The sequence below is a fragment of the Anabrus simplex genome, chromosome 5 (genome assembly GCF_040414725.1).
Source record: "Anabrus simplex isolate iqAnaSimp1 chromosome 5, ASM4041472v1, whole genome shotgun sequence".
Taxonomy (NCBI): domain Eukaryota; kingdom Metazoa; phylum Arthropoda; class Insecta; order Orthoptera; family Tettigoniidae; genus Anabrus; species Anabrus simplex.
The window spans coordinates 330,354,600-330,375,464 of record NC_090269.1 but is presented as its reverse complement, the minus strand read 5'-3'; positions in this window follow the sequence as shown (position 1 = coordinate 330,375,464).

Genomic DNA, 20,865 nt, shown 5'->3' with positions numbered 1-20,865 from the left:
GTCATATATCTGCTTCACGAGCTATTCAATCAATCAATCAATCAATCAATCAATCACTGCTGATCTGCATTTAGGGCAGTCGCCCAGGTGGCAGATTCCCTACCTGTTGTTTTCCTAGCCTTTTCTTAAATGATTGCAAAGAAATTGAAAAAATTATTGAACATTTCCCTTGGTTAGTTATTCCAATCCCTAACTGCCCTTCCTCTGCTGCTGCCAATGTTCAACCCCCGATCAGTGGAGATGGTAGCCGAAGGTTTAGCAAAATTAAAGTCCAGCTTTGTGGCTAAATGGATAGAATGCTTGCCTTTGGTCCGATGACCACGGATCAGTTTTCAGAATCAATCTCTTCATACTGTTAATCCCGTGGCTTGGGGACTAGGTGTTTATGACGTCTTTGCCATTCATTTTATCCGCATTAGGACACCACCAACCCTACACAGATGCCATGCACTATTATTATTATTATTATTATTATTATTATTATTATTATTATTATTATTATTATTATTATTATTATTAAATACAAGTGCTAAATTTTACAGCGGTCGTGTCCATCGTTCACTGGTTTATTAGCTTCCTCGGGAGATCAGTGGTGGTGTCTGACCCATGATCGAGGGGTCGATTCCAACCAGCAAAAGAGAACCTGAAAGATTGCATTTCATTTTAGCAGTTGTACCTTTAAAAATAAAACTATATTGCCCCTATAACAGCAGCCCTGCAGTGTCTTCCTACAAGGATGTAGAAGGAAACGGGAGTGAAATATCTGCATCCTGTTATCTATATGATTAAGTCAGAAGTATGAGATGAGGAAGTATATACGATGAGTAACGCATGGTTGATAGTAGTGGCGATCTGACGGACCGAAGCCTAGCACACCTACCCCCCTCCCCCACCGGCCCACGCTCCTATGCAATAGACAGTAGAGATGGGAGTTACATATCGTATTATGATACTGTATTCTGTTCCATCGCAGTAAGCTGTTCCATAAATATTATGTTCCATCCGAGACCCTAATACAAAAGTAACTGTCTCAGCGAAACCAAGGGAGCTCCTGATTGGTTAACGGATGTTAGACTGCAAGCAAGCATGGCAGCTAGACTTAAGCGCGCACTCCTGCGCATGCGTGAGCGATACATTTGTAACCGCTTAGAGGCAGTACTGACATTCCTACACTGTTACTTGTCAGCCGGTTACAGAATTACAGATATTCATTAGTTGTCTCAAGAGCGTTGTATTAGGTTTACAAGAGGGAATACATACAGTTGTGTAGTTTCTCGAAACAGTTCCGCGTGGTCTTTCCAGTTAATATTTCGTGTTTTACATTGTGCTGTACGAGATGAGTAAACGACAGAAGACGAGTCCTCTGTGGTCTTATTTCACTGTCACAGACGATGTAAATAAATCTGCCCGATGTGATTTATGTGGGCAAAAATTCAGTTACAGGGGAACGGTTTCTAACTTGAAGAAACATATTGAAAGAAGGCACCCAACAATAAATATTTCCGTGTTAAACTCTCAAAACTCTACCAGTGCATGTGGGTCTGATAATGTTCATAGTACTCAAATATCAGGTCCTGGACAGCCATCGCAAGTGCCACCTCGTGTACCTATCCCTCCTCCTGAATCTTCATCATCACCTGCAGCCCGTGAGGCAGTGAAGCAACAGTCGCTGTCATCATTTTTGCCAGTGCAAAGGAAAATGAGTGATGTGCAGAAAAAGAAGCTGGACAGGCTACTATTACGGTTGTTTACCGTGGATTTTCAGCCTTTTTCTATAGTGGAAGATGAAGGTTTTGCAGCTTTTTGTACTGGATTAAACCCTGCCTACGTTTTGCCTGATAGGAAGACTATTTCATCATCACTTGTTCCAGCAGCATATGAACAGTGTATGACAGTTGTTCGTGAACATTTAATGTCGGCTTCCAGCGTCTGTTTAACTACAGACTCCTGGACGTCTAGGAATTCAGAGAGCTACCTAGCTGTCACTGCACACTTCATAAATGAAAATTTCGAACTAGAGTCAGTTTTGCTGGAATGTTCAATTTTGCCTCATAGCCACACAAGTGTTAATTTAGCTGCTGAAATTAGGTGTATTTCAGACAAATTTCATTTGTCCGAAAAAATTGTAGCCGTTGTAACGGACAACGCATCTAATATGAAAAATGCTGTTGTAAATGAACTTCAATGGAAGCACTTTCCCTGTTATGCGCACACTTTAAATTTAATCGTCCAGGATGCATTGAAACAGATACAGTTATTACTGGAGAAAGTAAAACATGTAGTGGCGTATTTTAAAAGAAGCACGACGGGCATGGAGAAGCTACTGACAGCGCAAAAGAACATGGGTTCTTTTCATCCCAAGAAACTCATTCAGGAAGTCCCCACGAGGTGGAATTCCACCTACCATATGTTACAAAGGTTTTGTGAACTAGAGGACGCAATAAAAACTTCAATAGCTCTCATAAATAGAGGTATCCCGGTCCTTTCGCAAGAGGAATGGACATTTTGTAAGGAACTTTGTACTGTTCTCAAGCCATTTGAAGAGGTTACACTCATAATGAGTGGCCATAAGTATGTAACAGGCAGCCAAGTACTTATTTTGACAAATGGCCTCACAAATGTTTGCCGAAAACTGTTAATTGAGCCCTTCAGTGAAACAGTAATCGGCGTTGTAAACAAATTATATGAGGGACTCACTACAAGATTCAAAAATCTAGAGTACAACGAAGCGATTGCCTTATGTACGTTTCTGGATCCAAGATTCAAGTTACTGGCATTCACAGACAAGACTGCAGGAGAACTAGCAAAGAAGCGTACAATCGAACTGCTATCAAAATTAAACAAACAAGAGCAGGTTATAGCTAACGCAGATGATGGTAAACAAGTTCTGGAAAGAGATGACAACAGGAGTGAATTCTCTATTTGGACTGATTTTGATAAGGTGACATCTTCGAGAAAACCCACAGGTAGGTTGATATGATGGTGATAAATAATAATAATAATAATAATAATAATAATAATAATAATAATAATGAACACCTATGAGACATAGTATTATAATCGTTCTTTTCTTTATTAGGTACACCATTGTCAGCTGCTGCCATTGAAATTAACCGTTACTTGGATGACGAATTGCTGCACCGAAGTCGGGACCCACTACAATGGTGGAAGGAGAACTGTTACATCTATCCAACTTTATCGAACTTGGTCAGGCTGAACTTCAACATTCTTGCTACCTCTGTGCCCTGCGAAAGATTATTCTCTAAAGCAGGGCAAGTGATAAACGATCGCCGAACACGCTTAAGCTCAAAGAACTTGGGCAGGATTTTGTTTTTAAACATGAATTCCTACCTATTGCGTAGAGTATAGACTAATCTTCTCCTAAAGTATTGCAGCTCATGTTGGGTTTTATTTTGTATAGTTTTATAAATGAAATAATAATCATGAATTAATATCAATTGCTCGGGTATTCTTTGCTTGTCTATCACTATGCTGTATAAATGTAATAATGTGTATGATGTTAAAAAGTCATTTAACTGGTCCCTGTTTTGACTACGTAGTAGTATTTCTAGGAATGTAAATGGGTCACTGCAAACATTTCTTGGAATAGTAAGTGACGACCAAGTGAAAGGGATGGAGGTAGTGGAGAAAGCGAGAGGGAGATAGAGTACCGCTATTTACGTACTGGTTAGGAGCTGCAAGAGGCAGCAGGGGGTTAACGACTATTCATCCCAAAAGCTGCCCTGTACCTTGTATTAGGTTACATTTATATCCTAATACTGCAACCTAATACTACACTGTAACGGATACAGTGGAACATGATACAGGAAAGTAACCGTTTGTCCCATCCCTAATAGACAGCAGCAAGCCGCTATGGGGGAGGAGAGGGGAGAGGGACGAGAGTCTGAGCTGCGATATCAGTCTCCGATGCGTAGCTCACGGAAATACGTGCGACGTTTTTTCTCAATGCTTTCAAGTTTTGAAAATGGAACAGTGTGTCAGATGCTTAACATTATAATGTCTTTAGACTTCCATCGTTCTCATTTGAGGTTTGGGCTTGTAACTGTTCAAATCCCGTTACAAGTATTCATTATTATTATTATTATTATTATTATTATTATTATTATTATTATTATTATTATTATTATTATTATTATTATTATTGTTGTTGTTGTTTGATTCAATTCTAAAATCTGATTTCGCTATGTATTAATTAATTATCGCTTGCTTTATGGTATTTACTTTATTATGTATATATGTGTGTGTATGTTAGCATCAAATAATATAAAGTCAGAATTACTGCCTAATATCGAATATGGATATATTCTTTGTGATGCTACCTTTTTAAAACATTGCAACGCTGTTGCAATACTGCTACCGTAACTGTAGAGTCATCGCACTGTCATTGTATGCATTTAGCTATAAGCTCATATTTAGGGAACACCTAGATCTCCTTAGGCTATTGCAACACAACCTGTAACACTTTGAATTGGGTGGGAGTGACATCATTGTTATTTTTTGAGATTACGTAAGTGTGACAACTAATGGCTATATAAGCTGGTCCTATCTTACAGAAGCAGTCAGATGGATGGAGCCTTGGTCGATGGATAGTCGTATGAAAAGTAAGGCCACAAGTGGTCAGTCAGTGAGTTGGAGAAGCAGCAGTCACATGCATACTTAGTCGTCAGTCACCATATGGATTAAATGTTCGGAGTGTGTTTCATGCATCTGTTTCGATCGAGTCTTTGTGTCAGTGAGGTGACAGCCGAATATTGAGTCGTCGTAATTCAGACTAACAGTTATCAGTGAATTACTTGTAAAGTTGATTGCCAAGTGTGAATCTAATTTCAAGCCATGCTATAACTCGTCAGTGAAACAAAAAGGATTGAGATACCTACAGCTGACACCAACTCAAAGGAATACGTCGTAATAACAGTCTAAGTATTAAAGGTACTATTACGTGAACCATTGAGGGACACATTTCTAGGACAACTTTTAAATGTCCGGTCAAGAAGATTTCAAATTTAATGCCTACAGTTTCCTTCAGTTACAATGTCAGAGTTTTATATTTTCTTTGGTATTATCGCAGTAAATCTCGCTCGTTAAAGTCAATTTTTAAAGAATATACCTTGTTTATTATCAAATATGATTGATTGTTTCATTTATATAGCAGCTCAAGTAACCTCAAATTTTAATGGGGAAACCGAACAAAATCTCCTTTCCCCAAAACGAATATGTTATGTTGTGAAAAGTAAGCTTGTTGCTTCATACGCTAGAGATATTCAAGACTCTCATTTTATTAGCGCTACATCTATTTGTAGCTGGCGCCCATCAACAATTGTATGTGTAAGTAACTAGATAAGAACTAAGTGTGAGTAAATTGTCCGACGATTGAGCATTTTATTTCATAATATTTTAATATTGTATTTCATTTAAATTCAGTTTCATATGTTATATCAGTGAGTAGTAGTCACAAAGTGTCACCGCAACGTGGGACTCTTATAATTCAGAACTTGTTCTGAATGACAGCATATCATAGGTTGATTTTGGGAAGAGTATGCACATCTAAACCAACGGAATTATAACCGCTAAATGGGAGGAATGTAATTATTTTGTAATATACATTTGTATTTTGGTGGCATGTCAAAGTATTTGAAGAGGAAAATTAATTTGAGATCGCGTACTATTACTAGTGAACTAAAAATGGACAAAGAAGATAATAGCAAGTCACGTGACGACGAGACTGTTGCTTCTGCGAACATCCAAGGCGAGGTTGTTAATAGGGTACTGGTGAACACGATGGAAGGTTCTGAAGTAAGTCAGGAAAACGCAGAAGTTAAGAAGCACGTTGAAACTCAAGAGGAAGTCTCAGGGGGATGAACCAAGATCTTTTTAATTTGCTGATGGCCAAAATGACCAGGCTCAGTGGAAATATTGATAATAGTAGCGAAAATAGTAGCAAAATGGAGGAAAAGATTGATATTAATAACGAAAATAATAAGAAATGGATGAAATAATTAATTCGTAGTTGTAGTGAAAATAATAAAAACAGACGGAAGAATTAATTGGTAGTACTATCGAAAATAGTAATCGAAAAACAGAAGAATTAATTAGCAGTAATAACGTAAATTTTAAGGCGATCATTAGCAAAACAGATACTAAGATATTAGAGGTAACAGATCAAACACCTAAGTTAAATATACTTCAAATAAAGAGTGTGATGAAATTAGAGGTGAAATGGAGTTGAGTCGGAGCGATTTTCATACTCAGACCGAGCAAGTCAAGGAGGTAGGTACAGAGAACAGCAACAACATCCTACAGTCAGACATTAAGAGTTCTAGTAATCGGAAAGAAATTCATGAGGTGATCGAGAAAAGATTGGACAAGATTTACAATGCAGTTGGGCAAGATACGAGGGAACAGGTTAGTAGAATCGAACAAATGGAAAGCAAACTTGGGGAGGTCAGTGAACTACGGAACAAACAGGAAACGCTATCACAGGAAGCGAAGGAGAAAGAAGAAAATTACAGGAAGAAGTGATAATGATGAAAGGGAATGCTGAGAGCGTAGCGGAAGAAGTATTGATTTGCCAGAGAGTGATAGGCAGGAATTTAGAGGTCAGACGACGGGAGAGGTGGTAGTAGCGAGTAGTTTGTTCAGTAGAGATAAAGATTTCTGGAAAACAGTTCAATCCTGTGGAATGTGTAAAAATAGTTGAGAAAAGATTTGCGAGTAAGTTGAGGAATAATATTATTGAATGGGAATACGCGTTGGAGATCTTGTCGAATGTTGTTATCGGTGAAAGTAAAATATGTTTTCGAGTGTATCGGAATAATATGTCAGAGTTAGGATAATTTAAAGAGAAGTTCATTGACAGGCTTTGGGATGAATGTGTACAGGATCGCGAGAGAGCTTATTATGTCTGGTGAAAGTAGAACAGTAGCGGGAGGGGGGAAATCAGACAAGTATCAGAGGAGAGGTAGTTATCATGGTCAGCAGAGGACTAACAGTAATTTCAATTGTGATAAGGATCAGCAGAGTAACCAGAGACAATCCCAAAATGGGAGGCGTATGCATTTGAGTTATCAGAGAGATAATGATAGGCCGAATATGAATGTTATTCAGAAGTCGTTATCGAGCCAGAGTACTTCAAATTCTCAGGGGATCGGATAACGTAGGTCACGTGGACAGGCGAAGATAGAAGTTTAACAGTTAAGTAGTATAAGTAGTTATGTACTGAAAGTAGATTTAAAAGTACAGTGTGATTGTGACCTAAGTAATGTTAAGTGAGTAATTTTAAGTAATGACGTAGTCATAGTTAATAGAGTAATTAATGGTAGTAGTTAGACGTGAGAAGTGATCGATTAAGATATGTAAATTAATAAGGGCAAAATTGGACGAATTCAGTTTGGGTGACAAGGTGCTGCTCAAAGTTCCACTTCCATCATCTGCAGAGGCGGGAAACACGTCTAAATTCTTTCTTTTGTATCAGGGGTATATCACATTGTGAACCGTATCGGGAAGTGTGCATATTCCTTAAAAGTTCAGGAAGGGAATATTGTCGGTACTTATAACATCATAAATTTAAAGAAGTACATCATGTGAGATTTGCCGAGATATTACTAGGATGATTGTTATTTTTGTAAGAAGTTAGCATAAAATAAAACTAACATATGTAAATTTTCGTGTGAATCAAGTGTCGTATTGGTGCACTGAACTCTAGTACATGGAAAAATAAGTGCTATATTGTTGTGAATTGTATGATAAGGAGAGAACGAGACCTGAACAGTTATCTATGATGACAATCTGCAAGAAAAGTTCTCATATAAGTGATATTTCATAAAATGTATTGATATATTGTAAAAAGAATTTGGTAGATTCATTTAATTTTTTTTTACTTATACAAATAATTCCAGTGCTATATTGTTGTGAATTGTATGATGAGAGAACGGGACATTGAACAGTTATCTATGATGACAATGTGCAAGAAAAGTTCTCATATAAGTGATATTATATAAAATGTATTGATGTGTTAATAATAATAATAATAATAATAATAATAATAATAATAATAATAATAATAATTGTATACACATTTTAAAGTGTTTATGTGTATCAATGTAAGTGTGATATATATTATGTTGTTCATAAATCCATCGATTCTTTGTTCTTCGATTTATTCATGAGGTAGGCGAATTGTAACGGTTCAAATCCCGTTACAAGTATTCATCTGCATTAATGTTATGATTATTATTATTATTATTATTATTATTATTATTATTATTATTATTTGATTAAATTCTAAAATCTGATTTCGCTATGTATTAATTGATTATCGTTTGTCTTGTGGTATTTAATTTATTATGTCTATGTGTGTGTGTGTGTGTGTGTGTGTGTGTGTGTGTGTGTGTGTGTGTGTTAGCATCACATAACGTAAAGTGAGAATTACTGCCTAATATCGAAAATGGATATATTATTTGTGATGCTACCTTTTAAAACATTGCAACACATGTTGCAATACTGGTACAGTAACTATCGAGTCATCGCTTAGTCATTGTATGTATTTAGCGATGAGCTCATACTTAGGGAACACCTAGGCTATTCAACACAACCTGTAACACTTTGAGGTGGGTGGGAGTGACATCATTGTTATTTTTGGAGATTTCGTAAGTGTGACAACTAATGGCTATATTATCTGGTCGTATCTTATAGAAACAGTCAGATGGATGGAGCCTTGGTCGATGGATAGTCGTATGAAGAGTAAGGCCACAGTTGGTCAGTCAGTGAGATGGAGAAGCAGCAGTCACATGGATACTTAGTCGTCAGTCACCATATGGATTAAATGTTCGGAGTGTGTTTCGTGTATCTGTTTCGGTCGAGTCATTGTGTCAGTGCAGTGACAGCCGAATATTGAGTCGTCGTAATTCAGACTAACAGTTACCAGTGAATTACTCGTAAAGTTGATGGTCAAGTGTGAATCTAATTTCAAGCAATGCTATATCTCGTCAGTGAAACAAAAAGGATACATCACCAAATTAGGCTTGAGATACCTACAGCTGACAACAACTCGAAGGAATACGTCGTAAAATCATTCAAAATGTTCAAGGGACTGTTACATGAACCACTGAGGAATAAATTTCTTGTACAAATTTTAAATGTCCGGTCAAGAAGTTTTCAAATGTAATGCCTACAGTTTCCTTCAGTTACAATGTCAGAGTTTTGTATTTTCTTTGGTGTTATCGCAGTAAATGTCACTCGTTGAAGTCAATTTTTGAAGAATAAACTTTGTTTATTATCAAATATAATTGTTTCATTTCTATAGTAGCTCAAATAACCTCAAATTTTAATGGGGAAACCGAACGTCAATCTCCTTTTGCCAGAACCTATAAGTTATGTTGTCAAAAGTAAGCTTATTACCTCACACCCTAGAGATATTCAAGACTCTCATTTTATTATCGCTACATCTGTTTGTAGCTGGCGTCCATCAACAATTGTATGTGTAAGTAACTAGGTAAGAACTAAGTGTGAGTAAATTGTCCGACAATTGAGCATTTTATTTCATAATATTTTAATATTGTATTTCATTTAAATTCAGTTTCATATTTTATATCAGTGAGTAGTAGTCACAGGCTTCACCGATAGCCTTGGTAGCCCTCAGCATACGTCACTATTGAGAAGTTTTTCAAAATATTTCTTCCACGTGTCCAGTGATTACCTGGGATCTGCTATGAGTTCACTTGATTTACCCTAAACAATATCATTTCCTTCTATCCTTCCTTTCTAAGATTCTTTATTATCCTCCAGAAAGGTTTCCCTGCAGTTTGACGCAGCTTTTCCAGGTCATTACCGAAATCTTCCCATGACTTCTTGGTTCGGCAATAATTTATTTTGTTCTGTTTCTTTCATCTATGTGCAATTCCCAGTCGGCATCAGTCCTTGTTTGGAACCATTTTTGTTGCGCCTTCTTTTTACGTTCAAAAGCTGCCCTCACTCAATCATTCTACCAAGATATTTGCTTTTTCCCACCTTTACACACAGTTGTTCCTAGATTTTCACTTGCCGTTTCTACCACAGAGCCCTGTATGCCACCTATTTATTGACTATTATTTGGAACTTTTCATTAATGGACTGTACTTAATTTCCTCATACTGGATATTTTCTACACTTATTTTTCTGAAGACAGATTTCACTTTATCCCAGGGCTAGAATTGGAACCATACGACCCTGCCGCGTGTCCCAATGAAGTAGATAGCCGAGCCGCAGGTGCAACGATATCGGATGGGTATGTGTCGAGAGACCAGACTTATGAATGGTTCATAGAAAGGAAGGTAGCAGCCTTTCGGAAGTTGTAAGGGCGGCAGTCTAGATGATTAACTGATATGGCCCTGTAATAATACACAACATGGCGTACCTGTGTTGATACTGCTACACGGCTGAAAGCAACAGGAAATTACATCCATAACTAACTCCCGAGGACATGCAGCTCTCTCTCCGTATGAATGATGTACTGATGATGGCTTCCTCCCAGGTAAAATATTCCGGAGGTGAAATAGTTCACCATTCGGATCTCCGGGTGGTGACTACAGGAGAGGGGGCAATCATCAGGAAGATGGATACAACATTCTGCGAGTCGGAGCGTGGAATATTAGAAGTTTGAATCGTTATGGTAGGTTATAGAATCTGAAAAGGGAGATGGATAGATTAAAGTTAGATGCAGTTGATATAAGTGAGGTATGTTGGCAGGAAGAGCAAGATTTTTGGTCAGGCGACTACAGAATTATCAACACAAATTTAAACGGGGGAAATGCAGGAGTTGGTTTACTAATGATTAAGAAAATAGGGCAGCGGGTAAGTTACTACGACCAGCATAGTGAAAGGATTAGTGTTGTCAAGATAGTCACCAAACCAATGCCCACCACAATAGTGCAGGTCTATATGCCTACTAGTTCAGCAGATGATGAAGAAATCGAAAGAATGTATGAAGAGATAGAAGATTTAATACAATATCTAAAAGGTGACGAGAATTTAATTGTGATGGGGGACTAGAATGCAGTGGTAGACCAAGGAAGAGAAGAGAAGTAGGAGAAATCGGATTGCGACAATGGAATGGAAGAGAACGTCGTCTGGTTGAATTCTACACCGATCATGTTGTAGTCCTTGCTAGTGCTTGGCTCAAACAGCAAAAACGACGCCTGAACACGTGGATGAGACCTGGAGACACTGGAAGGTATCAAATAGACTTCAATATGATTAGGCAGAGATTCAGAAACCAAGTGTTGGATAGCAAAACTTTCCCACGAGTAGACGTGGGCTCTGACCACAACCTGTTGGTCATGAAATGCCATCTGAAGTTGAAGTAATTGAAGAAAGGAAGGAATACAAGGTGATGGGATCTATACATGTTGAAGGAAAAGAGTGTGAGGGATTGTTTCAAGGAACATGTTGCATACGGACTGAGTGAAAAAGCTGAAGGAAACACAATAGAAGAAGAATGGACAATCGTGAAGAATAATGTCTCTAGGGCTGCTGAAGAAATGAAGAAAGGAAAGATCAGCTAAGAATCAATGGATAACTCAGAAGATAATGGACCTGATTGATGAACGACGCAAGTACAAGAATGCAAAAAAATGAAGAGGGCAGAAAAGAATACAGACGATGAAAGAATGAAGTAGATAGATAGAAAGTGCACGACACCTAAGGAAGAATGGCTGCAGGGGAAGTGCGAGGATGTTGAAGGTTGTATGGTTGTAGGAAAGGTAGATGCTTCATGCCGGAAAATCAAGGAAACCTTTGGAGAAAGGAAAACAAGATGTATCAATATCAAGAGCTGATATGGAAAACCACTTCTAGGGAAAGAAGACAAAGCAGAAAGATAACAGAAACATACCCAACAATTGTATCAAAGTAAAGACGTAGATGACATGGTTCTGGAACAAGAAGAAACTATTGATATTGATGAAATGGTAGACCCAATTTTGAGGTCAGAATTCGACAGAGTTTTGAGAGATTGTACCTGGTATTGATGACATTCCTTCTGAATTACGGACTGCCTTAGGAGAAACCAGCAAAGCGAGGTTATTCTATTTAGTGGGGAAGATGTATGAAACGGGAGAGGTGTCATCCGATTTTCGGCATAATGTTGTTATACTTATTCCCAAGAAAGCCGGTTCTGACAAGTGTGAAAACTCCCGCACCATTAGTTTAGTACCGTATCTCATGCCTGCAAAATTTTAACACGTATTATTTACAGAAAAATGGAAAGATAAGTTAAAACTATGTTAGGAGAAGATTAATTTGGCTTCAGAAGAAATGTAGGAACACGTGAAGCAATCCTGACTTTAGTCTGATCTTAGAGGATTGAATAAGGAAGGATAAGTCCACATACATGGCGTTTATAGATCTAGAGGAGGCATTTGATAATTTTGATTGGACCAAGCTATTTGAGATTCTGAAGGTGATCGGAGTCAGATACCGAGAACGAAGAATAATCTACAATCTGTATACAAATCAGTCTGCAGTGATCAGAATCGAGGGCTTTGAAAAAGAAACAGCAATCCAGAAAGGAGTGAGGCAAGGTTGCGGTTTGTCCCCCGTCCTTTACAATGTTTATATAGAACAGGCAGTAAAGGAAATCAAAGAGGAATTTGGGAAAGGAATCACAATCCAAGGAGAGGAAATCAAAACCCTGAGATTTGCTGATGATATTGTTATTTTATCTTAGAGTGCAGAAGATCTGAAGAAATTGCTGAATGGTGGTCTTGGGTAAAGAGTACAAGATAAATAAGTCCAAAACAAAAGTAATGAGTGCAGTCGAAGTCATGTGATGCAGGAAATATTAGATTAGGAAATGAAGTCTTAAAGGAAGTAGATGAATATTGTTACCTGGGAAGTAAAATAACTAGCGATGGCAGACGTAAGCTGGACATAAAATGCAGACTAGCACAAGCAAGGAAGGCCTTTCTTAAGAAAAGAAATTTGCTCACTTCAATCATTGATATAGGGATTAGAAAGAGGGTTTTTTTTATGACTTTATAAGTAAAGGAGTGGAATCAGAGGTAAGGCTTTTGCGGATGATGTTATTCTCTATAGAGTAATAAATAAGTTACAAGATTGTGAGCAACTGCAAAATGACCTCAATAATGATGTGTGATGGACAGCAGGCAATGGAATGTTGATAAACGGGGTTAAAAGTCAGGTTGTGAGTTTTACAAATAGGAAAAGTCCTCTCAGTTTTAATTACTGCGTTGATGGGGTGAAAGTTCCTTTTGGGGATCATTGTAAGTATCTAGGTGTTAATATATGGAAAGATCTTCATTGGGGTAATCACATAAATAGGATTGTAAATAAAGGATACAGATCTCTGCACATGGTTATGAGGGTGTTTAGGGGTTGTAGTAAGGATGTAAAGGAGAGGGCATATAAGTATCTGGTAAGACCCCAACTAGAGTATGGTTCCAGTGTATGGGACTCTCACCAGGATTACGTGATTCAAGAACTCGAAAAAATCCAAAGAAAGGCAGCTCGATTTGTTCTGGGTGATTTCCGACAAAAGAGTAGCGTTACAAAAATGTTGCAAATTTTGGGCTGGGAAGAACTGCAAGAAAGGAGACGAGCTGCTAGACTAAGTGGTACCGGGCGAGTTGGCCGTGCGCGTAGAGGCGTGCGGCTGTGAGCTTGCATACGGGAGATAGTAGGTTCGAATCCCACTATCGGCAGCCCTGAAGATGGTTTTCCGTGGTTTCCCATTTTCACACCAGGCAAATGTTGGGGCTGTACCTTAATTAAGGCCACTGCCGCTTCCTTCCAACTCCTAGGCCTTTCCCATCCCATCGTCGCCATAAGACCTATCTGTGTCGGTGCGACGTAAAGCCCCTAGCAAAGAAAAAAAAAAGACTAAGTGGTATGTTCCGAGCTGTCAGCGGAGAATGGCGTGGAATGTCATTAGTAGACGAATAAGTTTGAGTGGCGTCTTAAAATTTAGGAAAGATCACAATATGAAGGTAAAGTTGGAATTCAAGGGGACAAATTGGGACAAATATCCATTTATAGGAAAGGGAGTTAGGGACTAGAATAACTTACCAAGGGAAATGTTCAGTAAATTTCCAATCTCATTGAAATCATTTGTGAAAACGCTAGGAAAACGACAGATAGGGAATTGCCACCTGGACGACTGCCCTAAATGCAGATCAGTAGTGATTGATTGATTGATTGATTGATTGATTGATTGATTGATTGATTGATTGATTGATTGATTGATTGATTGATTGATTGATTGATTGATTGATTGATTGATTGATGTCCCTTGCTTGTCAAATGGAAGTGAGACTCCATTATTCCCATAGGCTCGACGCTTATCTAAAATATTCCGAGTTAAGTTAAATTAAGTGAAGCAGAATGCTACCCCACTTACATAGTCTCAGTGAGAATCTCTCCTCTAACGTGTTAGGGACTATTAGTGGATTGTATAGTCCCAGCCGCCTGAGCCAAGGAGGGTCATGACTCGAATATGGAGGGCCAGGGGGGCCGGGTCCTCCCCAAAATGTTTCCTGAAACTAGAGCGAGGATCAATCGTTGTTTTATGCACGGTACGAACAACTTAAAAACTAACACCGAAATGTTAAATTAGCGTAACAACAAAGAATCTACTAGCAAGGCTTAGTACGGCCGTACATAATTCTCCATATTTGTACTGCTTGAATGAAAGGAAAACACTTAGAATTTTGACGCGCGGGGATATTTCCCTTTAGAGGCCTCAGTATTGGGAATATAACCGTGTGTTGACAAATGACAAGAGATGGGGAAAAGGGCCATTAGCAAGGAATTACTCAGTAGGGGGGAACGTGATCACCGAGATAACGGGGGCACGGCCAGAAACAATTTGCAAGCATACAACATCGTGTCAGCTTTTGCACATCGGTTCCAGGAAACAACAATGTCCTAGGAATCCTGGGGTTGTACCGTGGTTGAGAGATGTGCTGTGTTTAAGTTGCAGCTTTGGGACGATTGTGACAGAATTGTGAGTCGCAGGTTAGTTTTTTATTTTGTGCCATATAAGTAACTTTTTTTTTAAGATGGGCCGTTTTGTCATAACGAAGCAAAAACTATGAGCGTCCTCGGTAAGTTACGAAAAGTTTTTTTAATTCTAATAGTAGCAAGACAGATCGCGGATGCGTGCCTAAATTCTATAAGTAGGCCTACATATTTTGTCAAATGCCTGGGGACTGATTGGAACCTCAAATGACACCATCAAAAGTGCGGGTGACTATTTTGTAAGTAGCGGGCGTGATAACTCAGTTCCAGTGGTTCTATCTTCTCATCAAGACGGACGAGGCTTGATTCGCAGTTGATGCATGAAACATTTTAGAAAAGATAAGTCACGTTCTATTGCTTCGGATTCTACTTAAAACACTCGATCTCGTCCCTTACCTTTCTTTAGTACTTTTGAGCCATAACCGCATCATTTATGGTGGTGTATTTTGAGTATCCAACCATTCTTCGGGCTTATCTGTACCTTAAATTGTGAGTGGTTGCAGTGGCGTACCCAAAAATAATTTCAGTCCAAGCCAGTAGCGAGGATACAAATTTTCCTTGGAAGCGGTTGTGACAAAAAAAAATTATACAGAATTTGCTTTACGTCGCACCGTACGTCTTATGGTGACAATGGGAAAGGAAAGGGATAGGTGTTAGAACTAAGCGGCCGTAGCCTTATTTAAGGTACAGCCCCAGCATTTGCATGGTGTGAGAAGGGGAAACCACGGAAAACCGTCTTTAGGGCTGCCGACAGTGGGGTTCAAACCCACTAACTCCCGGATGCAAACTCACAGCTGTGCGTCCCTAACCAAACGACAATTCGCCCGGTGGATATGAGAAGAAAGCGGGTCCTACCGAGTGCGGTGACGGATCTTCAGTAGATATTGATGGTTTTGATTGTTACCATGTAATTATATCCAACAATCGAAATCACAGCTTCTGTATTCTTAACATAAACCGGCTGTATTATTGAAATGAAATGAAATGAAATGGCGTATGGCGTTTAGTTCTGGGAGTGTCCGAGGACAATTTCGGCTAGCCAGGTGCTGGTCTTTTGATCTGACTCCCGTAGGTGACCTGCGCGTCGTGATGGGGATGAAATTATGATGAAGACGACACATACACCCAGCCCCAGTGCCAGCGAAATTAACCAATTAAGGTTAAAATTCCCGACCCTGTTGGGAATCGGACCCGGGACCCCTGTGACGAAAGGCCAGCACGCTAACCATTTAGCCATGGAGCCGGACATTATTGAGACTGTTTGTAAAATTGATAACATCGTTCTTCGTTTGTGAGGAAGAAAAATCTGCATTGCATTTGTCTTCTTTTAAAAAAAGAGCCACTTTGGTACTACACCCCGTGAAGCTGACTACCTTCCAAGTCGTAGATATTTCGATTACGGGAGACTCAAGGCTAACTCTATTGCACCCACAAACAAGGCTGTATCTTCCCCATCCCATGCCTTTCTTAACTCTGTCAGTGCCGGGGAATGAATGCAGGATGCCTTAACAAATTCTAAAGTAAGGAGACCTAAAAGTAAACAGCCAGCTCCGCTGAGTAGGGGTAGCGTGCCTGCCTCTTACCGGAGGCCCCGGATTCGATTCCCGACCAGGTCAAAGATTTTTACCTGGATCTGAGGACTGGTTCGAGGTACACTCAGCCCACGCGCTTATAATTGCGGAGCTATCAGACGGTGAGATGGCGGCCCCGGTCTAGAAAGCCAAGAATAACGGCGGAGAGGATTCGTCGTGCTGACCACATGACACCTCGTAATCTGCTGGCCTTCGGGCTGAACAGCGGTCGCTTGGTAGGCGATGGCCCTTCGGGGCTGTTACGCCATAGAGTTTGGTTTGGAAAAGTAAACAGAGAGGGAAGCGACATCCCTGCAAGGCTCTTTAGCTTCCAGCTAGTACTTCGTCCGGTCTCGTGCATTTAGGACAGTTGGAAAACGTACTCCTTAATAAATGCTCCTCATAAAACCTTTGTAAAAATACTAACTGCATCTAATAATAATAATAATAATAATAATAATAATAATAATAATAATAATAATAATAATAATAATAATAACCAACGTCTCCTTTTCATGTGGCTTAGTTGGTTGAGTCTCTGTCCTTCTGAGTCCGAGTTCTCAGGTTAAAATCCCGACTTGGGTCGGCGGCCCTTAGACCGGTGTTGAATTTGGCGGTGTCGTATGAGTTGCACCGAGTAAAAGTTGCGCCGTGTTAAAATCAGTAAAACTTGCGCCGTGGTCATTAATCATTCTAGGAACTAGAGGTCTTGTTTGAGAATTCCACAGGAATGAAACAACGCTGATAGAATGAACATTTGCGACGGAAAACTGTAAATTTCAGTTATTGTTAAGATTAAAAAAGCTTCTTCATGACGCTGATGGAACGTAGGCTTCCCATCACTGCTCCGGGGGTTAAATCTACGATCACTTTAGATAGAGTTTATTCTGGACAAAGCTGGCGTTCAAAATATTATTTCTGATTTCTTCATATTTACATCAGCATCACTGTTTGAAACAATTTCATTTGTCATTTATTAATCTTTTATACCCAGGGGAATGCGACAGGCCTCGCCAGGGCACACAATTTCCTTTCTTTGGCAGTAGCTACGGTTCATTCTTGAGCCCTGTCACTTCATAAGGGGTGCATGTCGGGGAAACGTAGGGTGAGTCAGTTTTTTCTGTTTTCACTGGTCATTCCTTATTCAACAAATTCGCTACATTTAATTCGCCATCCATGAATCTTTGTCCGCAAAAGCACGTCAGACCTCGCACTCGGCAGTATTTTCTTCCTTTAGCGGTATTTCATTCTTCATTCATTCTATTCCTGAACCTCTCAGTTAGCTGTGGATATTCTTCATAAGACTGAAAGACTGATTCCATGTTTCCACACTTGGTTTGTAAATTAAGTCAAACTACGTAGTTATACACATATCACCTACTGATATAAATAGGATGTAGGTTTTCTAAATGTGCTAGAAACCAACATTGATAGAGTGAATACCGAGCTCGATAGCTGCAGTCGCATAAGTGCGGCCAGTATCCAGTATTCGGGAGATAGTAGGTTCGAACCCCACTGTCGGCAGCCCTGAAAATGGTTTTCCGTGATTTCCCATTTTCACACCAGGCAAATGATGGGGCTGTACCTTAATTAAGGCCACGGTCGCTTCCTTCCCACTCCTAGCCCCTTCCTGTCCCATCGTCGCCGTAAGACCTATCTGTGTCGGTGAGACGTAAAACTAGCAAAAAAAAAAAAGAGTGAATAATATTTTTTATATATTAATTTCAAAATCTCAGCACTACAGATATTCACAGACATTCCTTGAACTTGGAAATAAACCCCCTGCGGTGCAGCGCAGGTCGCAGATGCTTAAGACAGCTGTCAAACCACTTCTACTCCCGGCGGGGAATCTCCACGGCGCAAAATTTACACGGCGCAACTCATACAGAACCGAATTGAAAACAGCTCCATGTCGTTGGTTTCTGGCACGTTAATAAAAATTATGCATACGAATATTAGCGTCACAAAACTGTGACTTTATACAACTATATTCTGTATCTCCGGCTTAGGAGGACCGAGCTCGATAGTTGCAGTCGCTTAAGTGCGGCCAGTATCCAGTAATCGGGAGATAGTGGGTTCGAACCCCACTGTCGGCAGCCCTGAAGATGGTTTTCCGTGGTTTCCCCATTTTCACACCAGGAAAATGCTAGGGCTGTACCTTAACTAAGGCCACAGCCTCTTCTTTCCCAGTCCTGGTCCTTTCCTGTCCCATCGTTGCCGTAAGACCTATCTGTGTCGGTGCGACGTAAAGCCAATTAAAAAAAAGGCTTAGGAGGGAAACTAATACGACAAGATAAACCCTACCTAGCATAATTATGTTGTGACGTGTATTTTTCTTTACTAACATAATATCTATACCCATACCCCTTACATTATATATGTTGTGTGTATTTCTTTGCCGAATTATCACATGACCATTCTTATAATAAAATTACCGTATTCATTCTAAACCGAGCCTTCGTTGGTCAGGCGGCGGCGCGCCAGCGTCTTACCGCTGGTTTCCGTGGTTCAAATCCCGGTCACTCCATGTGAGATTTGTGCTGACAAAGCGGAGGCGGGACAGATTTTTTCCGAGTACTCCGGGTTTCCCTTTCATGTCATTCCAGCAACACTCTCCAATGTCATTTCGTTTCATCTGTCATGCATTAATCATTGCCCCAAGAAGTGCGACAGGCTTCGACAGCCGGCACAACTCCTATCCTCGCCGCTAGATGGGGGCTCCATTCATTCCATTCCTGACCGGTCGAATGGCTGGAAACGCGCTGTGAATTTTCATTCTAAACCAGAATATTGCATCTTTACTCAAACTATATTCTTGTATTCATTCCACTTGTACTCGGAATATATGATATGCTGCAGGTGTGTTGGGATGAGAATAACAGAGGTTGGCCGGGGCGGGGGTTGTCGTCCAAGGAGTTCAGACACCCCAAGTGTTTTAACGAATGTACTTTTACTAAGCATTTTATATATAATGTACTAGCTTCCGGAATGCGCACGAACCCACCACTGTTACTTGGATCCAAGGACACTCATTTCCTTTTTAGGTATTCGATATCACCTAAACTCTGGAAGATTGGATACCTATCAAAATAAAATTCTGGATGAAGAACTACCTTAATGCCACCCTCCCCCCTCCCCCAAACTGAAATCCTGGCTACTCTACTGTTATGAACCAAGACACCACTCCAAATGCAGCGGAATAGCATGCGGCGTACATAGCTTTTAAATTAAAATCGGTTGGCCTGATACTTGGCTTCCTAGAATGGTATAGACTTCCATGAGACGGCAGTGGGGAATGGTTGAACACAAAAACTGACTTTTGGAGTAGTTTTGCAGTTTCTATAGGCGTGAAACCATATCAAAGTGTAAAATAATTTTACACTTATTCATTCATTGATTGATTGTTTTCGTAAGGACCGGGCGAGTTGGCCGTGCGGTTAGGGGCGCGCAGATATGAGCTTGCATCCGGGAGATAGTGGGTTTGAATTCCACTGCCTGCAGCCCTGAAGATGGTTTTTCGTGGTTTTCCATTTTCACACCAGGCAAATGCTGCGGCTGTACTTAATTAAGGCCACAGCCGTTTCCTTCCCATTCCTATCCCTTTCCTATCCCATCGTCGTCATAAGACCTGCCGCGATTAAAAAAATATGCCTGCAAAGAAGAATAAGCTGTGGTTTGCTTTATCTGGAACTTTGGAGTTTTCTTCCACTGGAATTTTGGAGTTGCAGTTGGTAGATACTGACAAAATTCCATAGAGTTGGCTGCGCTGGACAGTTCCCGTTGTGCTTTACTAAACGTAGCAGAGAGTAGAATAATGTGGATGTAGTCTTTCTCCTTACGTTGTGTATGAGGTGAATGCCTATACATTTTATAACTTCGTATATAGTGCACTCGGGTCCTCACAATGACGTCACCAACTCGCTGAGAAAGACCACTGTTTCCCGCGAACCTCGCTGAAACGTCATTATTGGTTGCGATGGTGGTGATTTTTTTTCTTTTTGTTTACGTCGTACCGACACAGAAAGGTCTTGTGGCGACAATGGGATAGGGAAGAGCTAGGAGTGGGAATGAAAGCTCCAAAATTTGTCCGGTGTAACAATGGGAGGCCACAGAAAAACTTCTTCAGCGTTGCTGACAGTGTGGTTCGAACTCACTATATCCCGAATGCAAGCTGATAGCTACGTGACTCAAACCACGCGGCTACTTGCTCGGTGATTATTGTTTTAAGAGGAAGTACAACTGGGCAACCATCCTATCTTAACAC